This window comes from Peromyscus leucopus, chromosome 3 (genome assembly GCF_004664715.2).
Source record: "Peromyscus leucopus breed LL Stock chromosome 3, UCI_PerLeu_2.1, whole genome shotgun sequence".
NCBI classification, from domain to species: Eukaryota; Metazoa; Chordata; class Mammalia; order Rodentia; family Cricetidae; genus Peromyscus; species Peromyscus leucopus.
In genome coordinates, this window is record NC_051065.1 from 140182994 (window position 1) to 140189507 (window position 6514).

Genomic DNA, 6514 nt, shown 5'->3' on the forward strand with positions numbered 1-6514 from the left:
TGCCAAGCTGTAAAATATCTATAATGTAATAATTAGTAATATCCAAAATGGTAACTAACCAAATTAAATGATTTCAGAAGTAATTCCAGCCGTAAAATCCCATTTGTAAAACATATGATCCCTATTTTCAAAGTGTTGAAGTTTGCAAAACCACTAAAATTTTTATTTTATTTGTGTCCTTAGGATTAAATTAATTAGTGTCATTTCAGTAGAATGATTGGGGGCTATTTCTTGTACACTAATATTCACTAAATCATTAGTATTGTGGCTGCTTCAGAAACTCTGTTATAAAATGGATTGCTTTATTCCAAAATCTTAAGGTTGTCATTTAATCATTGATATGTCTTAAAAGTATGGCCCTGATAATCCTATTTAATATTCAGTGAGGTTGTAGGGGTGAGGCTTTAATCCAATAACAATGCTGTCACTATGGGATGAGGAGAGAACTCAGAAGTCTGTGCAAACAGAAGAATATCAAAGATGCTCACCAAGGAAGAGCCTGTGGAAAGGTGGTTGCTGGGTAAGCCCAAAGGAGAGGCCTTACCATAATTCAATGCTGCTGGCCTTGGTCTTAGACTATAAAAACATAATCAAATTTATCATGCATAAATAATTTCAATGAAAGGACAAAGGTATTTAAAAACATGAAAAACGACTTTTCTTGGATTTAAAAGAAACAAATTTCACTCATGATTAGGGGAAAAGCCACAATATATGTTACGTATTATGTTTATATATAATAAATATTAACAAATATATATATATATATATATATAGTACTTAGCTCACAAAAGCAAAATTTGTCAGTTAATAGATGACTTTGAAAAATAATAATTTCATTAAACTAAATTAAGAGAATTAGAAAAGATATGAATAACAACTACAAGTAAATCTTCAAAATAAAGCTTACAATTATCAGAAATACATATAAATATGTGTGTGCATTAAATTTGTTTCAATTAGTAGATTTTATTTTTATTTATTTATTTTTTTTGGTTTTTCGAGACAGGGTTTCTCTGTGTAACTTTGCACCTTTCCTGGAACTCACTCTGTAGCCCAGGCTGGCCTCGAACTCACAGAGATCTTCCTGCCTCTGCTTCCCCAGTGCTGGGATTAAAGGCGTGCACCACCACCACCCGGCTCAATTAGTAGATTTTTTAAATGAGACAGGTAATTTTTTGTCATCTTAGAAGCTCACAATAATTTACTAATTTTTCTATAAAAATTTAACCTCATTATTGATTCTTTGAGAGTTTCACATCATGCATGCCATTTCTGCTCACCTCCTGGTCCCCTCATATCCTCCTGTCACCCCTGCAGCATCTCCATCATAAGAAAATTAAAGAAAAAAATCAAAACAAAACAAGCAAACAAACAAAAACAAGAACAAACCAAACAACTACAACAACAACAGCACAAAATACCTCTTCACTTCTCTCCAATACCTCTTCGTTAATCCTGGTGGCAATGGGGGCCTCGGTGTGTCATATAAGACAATTAGCAAATGTTCATGTCAGTGAGTCACTGGTCTGATTTAAGGCCAGTGATGATGGTATATCAGAATCTACTGATATTTTAATTATCATCTTTGGCCCTATAGTCCCATGGTCAGTGCCCCATCAGCCACTGTCTGGAGGACCATCTGGTCCTGCATCCCTGGCTCTGCAAAGGCCGTGATATGTAGGTTTAAACTAAGTTTCTATCATTCTGTTTACCAACAAAGACTGGGAAGTCAGGTGTGGGCATGAAAATCTGCTAGATCAGAGAAGCTGAGAAAGTAACCAGCTGACCTTGCTTTTTGGCCAGAGAGACAGCAAGACACTCATCTTTTTACTCACCCCAAAACCAAAAGAGGACCCAAACCCAAGACCCTGCCCTTTCCTTCCTGTGTGTCTTCTCTATCCAAATTTCTGGCTTCTCTATGGCAAATTATGCTTAGCTAGTTGCTGGCTCCACCCCCTGATTCAAGGTAAACTTTATTAACCTTCCTTCTCAAAGCGTCACATTGCAATCAAATATCCCCTCAACAACAAAGTTTCTTGGGGTAGCCCTGGCCATTCTGGAGTTCAAGTTGTAGACCACACTAGGCTTGAAATCAGAGATCTGCCTGCCTCTGCTCATCAGTACTGGAATTAAAGGTACGTGCCACCACCTGCAATTAGTAGTTTATTCCCAATTCCTACATCATTTTACACAAGTGATTTGTACATCCACTGGTACTGGTGTCCTTGAAGGAGGCTAGTGGAACAGAAATTCTATGTTTCTGTTTAAAGTAGCTATAACCTACCAAGAACAAATCTATTCATGGAAATAGAGGATAATCAAGTTTATTACTATATAAATATGCATAGAATATAATAACTTTGAGAAAAACATAGGAAGTACTGGCAGTTATTAGATTAATTTATGGGAGGCAAGGAGAAATGGATAAAATCAGAACATCAATTATGCTGACAGAAGAAAGTACCATCTGGGCAAGGAAGAGTCATAGATTAAGGATTCTCACTTGTGAATGAACTCATTCATTTCAGTGTCTGCTTCATGAAAAAACAGATGTGTTTTCAAGGGCACAGATGAAATATTTCAAGTTTATTGATCATTTGTATTTAATAATATATACTTGAAAGCATTTTAAACTATCTTAATCATTCATACAATTTAAGCATGATTCACACATTTATTATATGAAATAATATGGATTATTAAATTTTAATAATAAAGAATTTTAATCCATATAAAATATTTTTATTGGGAAATACTTGTCTCTCTTCCTGTCTTGCTCTCTCCTTCTGTATATATATGTGTGTGTGTGTGTGTGTGTGTGTGTGAGAGAGAGAGAGAGAGAGAGAGAGAGAGAGAGAGAGAGAGAGAGAGAATATAGGTTTTTATAAACAGAAAATGTAGTTTTTTCATTATTGAATATGTGAGACATAATGCATTAAATAGCTGATAGTTTTTAGAAAGAGCAATTAGTGACCTATTCATATCTGATCCTGCAGGCTCTTTTCAAGCTTTAAGGAAAGCTCAGTGTCCAGAAAGTAGCATATTACACAGTAAGACTTAGCACTGTTACAGCCGCAAACACGAGAGGAGGGGTTGGCTATGTGGCTAGTGGAGACTTGCAAATGTGCCCGTATTTACTTGCAGCTCTTTAGAATTTGGTGTCATCACTGGTGACAGAAGACTGAGCTGCTGTTGCTAGGACACAGAATCTTGATGAAGTGCAGGTGAGCTGTGAAAAACATCTACAAAGTCTTTGGCTGCTTTGTGGTGTCCATTTTAAACATGGAAAATACTACTGAATCTTCATGAATCAGATATTTGCAACATTTTAGATAAATTCAAAGGAATCGTCTGTGAACACTGGCATTGGGGTATTGTGTTAAGGAGAATGGGTGTGATACTAATGATCACACTTACAATTGTTTTTTTTATGGAATTCATACTTGGAAGCTTGGGGAATGGATTCATAGCTGTGGTGAACATTGTGGACTGGGTCAAGAGAAGAAACATCTCTTCAGTGGATCAGATCCTCACTGCCTTGGCTGTCTCCAGAATCTCTGTGCTCTGGGTAGTATTTGTAGACTGGTATTTTTTTGCAGTTTACCCAGCTTCTTTGATTACAGAATGTATCATAAGAATTATATACATTAGCTGGACGGTGACCAATCATTTCAGTATCTGGCTTGCTACCAGCCTCAGCATCTTTTATTTTCTTAAGATAGCTGTTTTCTCGAATTCTATGTTCATCTACCTAAAGTGGAGATTTAAAAAGGTCGTGTCAATGGCAATGCTATTGTCTCTGTTCCTCTTGTTTTTAAATATCTTAATGATAAACACCCACATCAATACCATGATTAATGAATCTAGAAGAAATGCATCTTACACTTTCACTGAAAGAACTTATCCACAGTTCTTTAGGTTTCTTTTATTCCCAAGCTTTATATTTACATTCATACCCTTCATTGTGTCCCTGACGGCCTTTCTCCTGCTCATCTTCTCCCTGTCGAGACATCTGAAGAACATGCAGCACAGCACCAAAAGATGCAGAGACATCAGCACCACAGCTCACATAAAGGCCCTGCAAATAGTGGTAGTCTTTCTCATGCTTTACATCTGCTTCTTTCTGTCTATAGTTGTAGTAGTTTGGGCATCTGAATTAGAGAATATTCAAATCATCTTGTTTGCAAAGGCTACTCTAACAATTTTTCCTGCTGTTCACTCGTGTGTACAGATTCTGGGACATAGTAAACTGAGGCAGGCCTTGCATTCTGTGGTACAGTGGGTGAGGTTCAGGTCAGACAAGAGACCTTTGCATCCCTAGACCACTTCAGAGATCATCTCACATATTCCATAAGAAAATCAGTTTATGACTAAGGCTTGACTCGTCTATATAGTTTTTTATATTAAACTTTATAAATTTTGATCAAAGTGTGTTTAGAAAAATCACTGTCCAAACCATAGAGCTTTGTGGCATATGTCAGATTTGTGTCTTAGTATAGTTTTATATGGAAGAATATTGACAAAGCATATTTAAATGCAAGAAATCTTTATAGTAAATATGAAGTTTTGATAAGCTTTTAAATTTTTCAGATTATGAATAAGTCTATGATGTCATAGATACAATTTATATTTATAATATGCATGTGAGTAATGGCATTAAAAAGAGTACTTCATTTGATTGGCCGTACCATCCTATCTTGAGGCATCCTGTTTGCTCTACCCCTTTCAGTTTCTCAAATGCATAACATTCCTCAAAGATTTTGTACGGAGGACGTAAAGGTTTGTTATTAAATATAATAAATGGTGACATGGATACAGCTGACCCAGAAAATCTCATGGAAATGGATGAAGAACCAAGACCTATTAAACAAGTGTTTGAACTCCAAACATACACTTGTGTATCTTTAAACCAGAATTGATGCATTTGGAGAAAAATATGAGCCAAATCAGAAACCCCAGCACTGGGACAATATTCAGAAAATCTCATGATTGCTTCTGACGTTTTCCAGAGACAGACACACAGAAAGGAAACAGTTAAACAGCTGGATTTTCACTTTTTCTCATGCAATTGTTACTGCTGTTGTTTTTCTTTAAAATTTGGATAGATTTTGTCTGTGCCTTATTGAAACTTAGAGAGATAATGGCAGATTTGGTGAAGTTGACTGCATGGTCATCTATGAATTTATATAACATTAGTCTGGGAAATTCCAAGTGTATTATACAGACTTTATAATTAAAACTGCTCTCTATATATATGAAAATTGAAGATGACTTTTTAAAAAAATTGCTTGAATTAGTAGATTGTGTACTGATTTTTATTTTTTGATAATGCATTAGAAACTTAATTGTCAATGAAAAAATTTAAATTAATTATTTTTTTAGGTTTACCTATCTCCCACTTCTCACTTTTAAATTTATGATTTCATATTTTATTATTGTTATATATGTGTGTATATGTGTATATATTTCTAAATATACAAATACAACATTCTTAGCCTGTATAACCTTAATTGCATGTATGTTTCTGGGCTGACCATTTGGTATTAGATAACCAATTAGTGTACTCTTCACTTGGAGAAGACTATTTCTTCCACTTTCAGAATTTCTTAATTGTCTGAATTTCTTTGCTGAGGGTTGAGTTCTCATGAGCTTTCCCCTGTCCACTTTGGCATGCCTATTGTAGTTGTCCTTGTTCAGTTCACGATTAGGCAATCAGTGAGATATGATGTAGCTTCTGACATGCATAGGAAACAGTCTCAGAGGAAACTCTCTGATCCTTTGGCTCTTACACTCTTTCTATGCTCTTCCACAATGATCTCCGAGTATTAGTTACAGGAGCTGTTTGATAGGTGTATCGTTTGAGACTGGGTTCAACAACTCTGTATTTTGATTGGTTGTCGTTTTCTGTAGCAGTCTCTCTCTGATGAGAAGAGAAGTTTCCTTGATGGGTGAAATCAATGCTTATATATAAGGACAAATATTTATTCAGGTTTAGTAGAGTATCTGTTGTAGGTTCTTCTCCAAGATTCATGACTTCACTATCCCTGGGTAGTTAGCTATGTTTCCATTACTAGGCATGTTTTTCCTCTTGTTAAGTGCATCTCAAATTGTATTAGACAGCTATTGGTAACAGCCAAGGTATGTTTGCAGCCACTGCACCCTTAGAGTGAACTGATGATAGTCATTATTGTAGTTCATAGGTGTCATACCTGAGATGGACTGTTGCTGGCTTTCCTCCTTTGGAAGCATGCATAGGATCTTCTACTACCATGAAAACTAGTCCTCAGAAAGAAGGCATTCAGATCAGTTCCAGCTCAGGGTTCTCTGGGCTCCGGCTCTAAATTTCATGATTATGCAACTTTTGGATATATGTCAGAGGGGTCAAGGACATCTCAAGAAAATCCACAGAAACAACTAACCTGGCACATAGGAACTCAGAGTCTGAACCAACCATCATTGAGCATTCATGGGACCGGCTCAGGCCCTCTACATACATGTGATAGTTTGTAGC

The 6514-nt window shown here is 36.0% G+C and overlaps 1 pseudogene; it reads right to left on the reverse strand.

Moving 5' to 3' along the window:
• Positions 1-6274, reverse strand: part of LOC114688065 — a 51613-nt pseudogene extending 45339 nt beyond the window's left edge.
• Between the last annotated feature and the right edge of the window lie 240 nt (positions 6275-6514).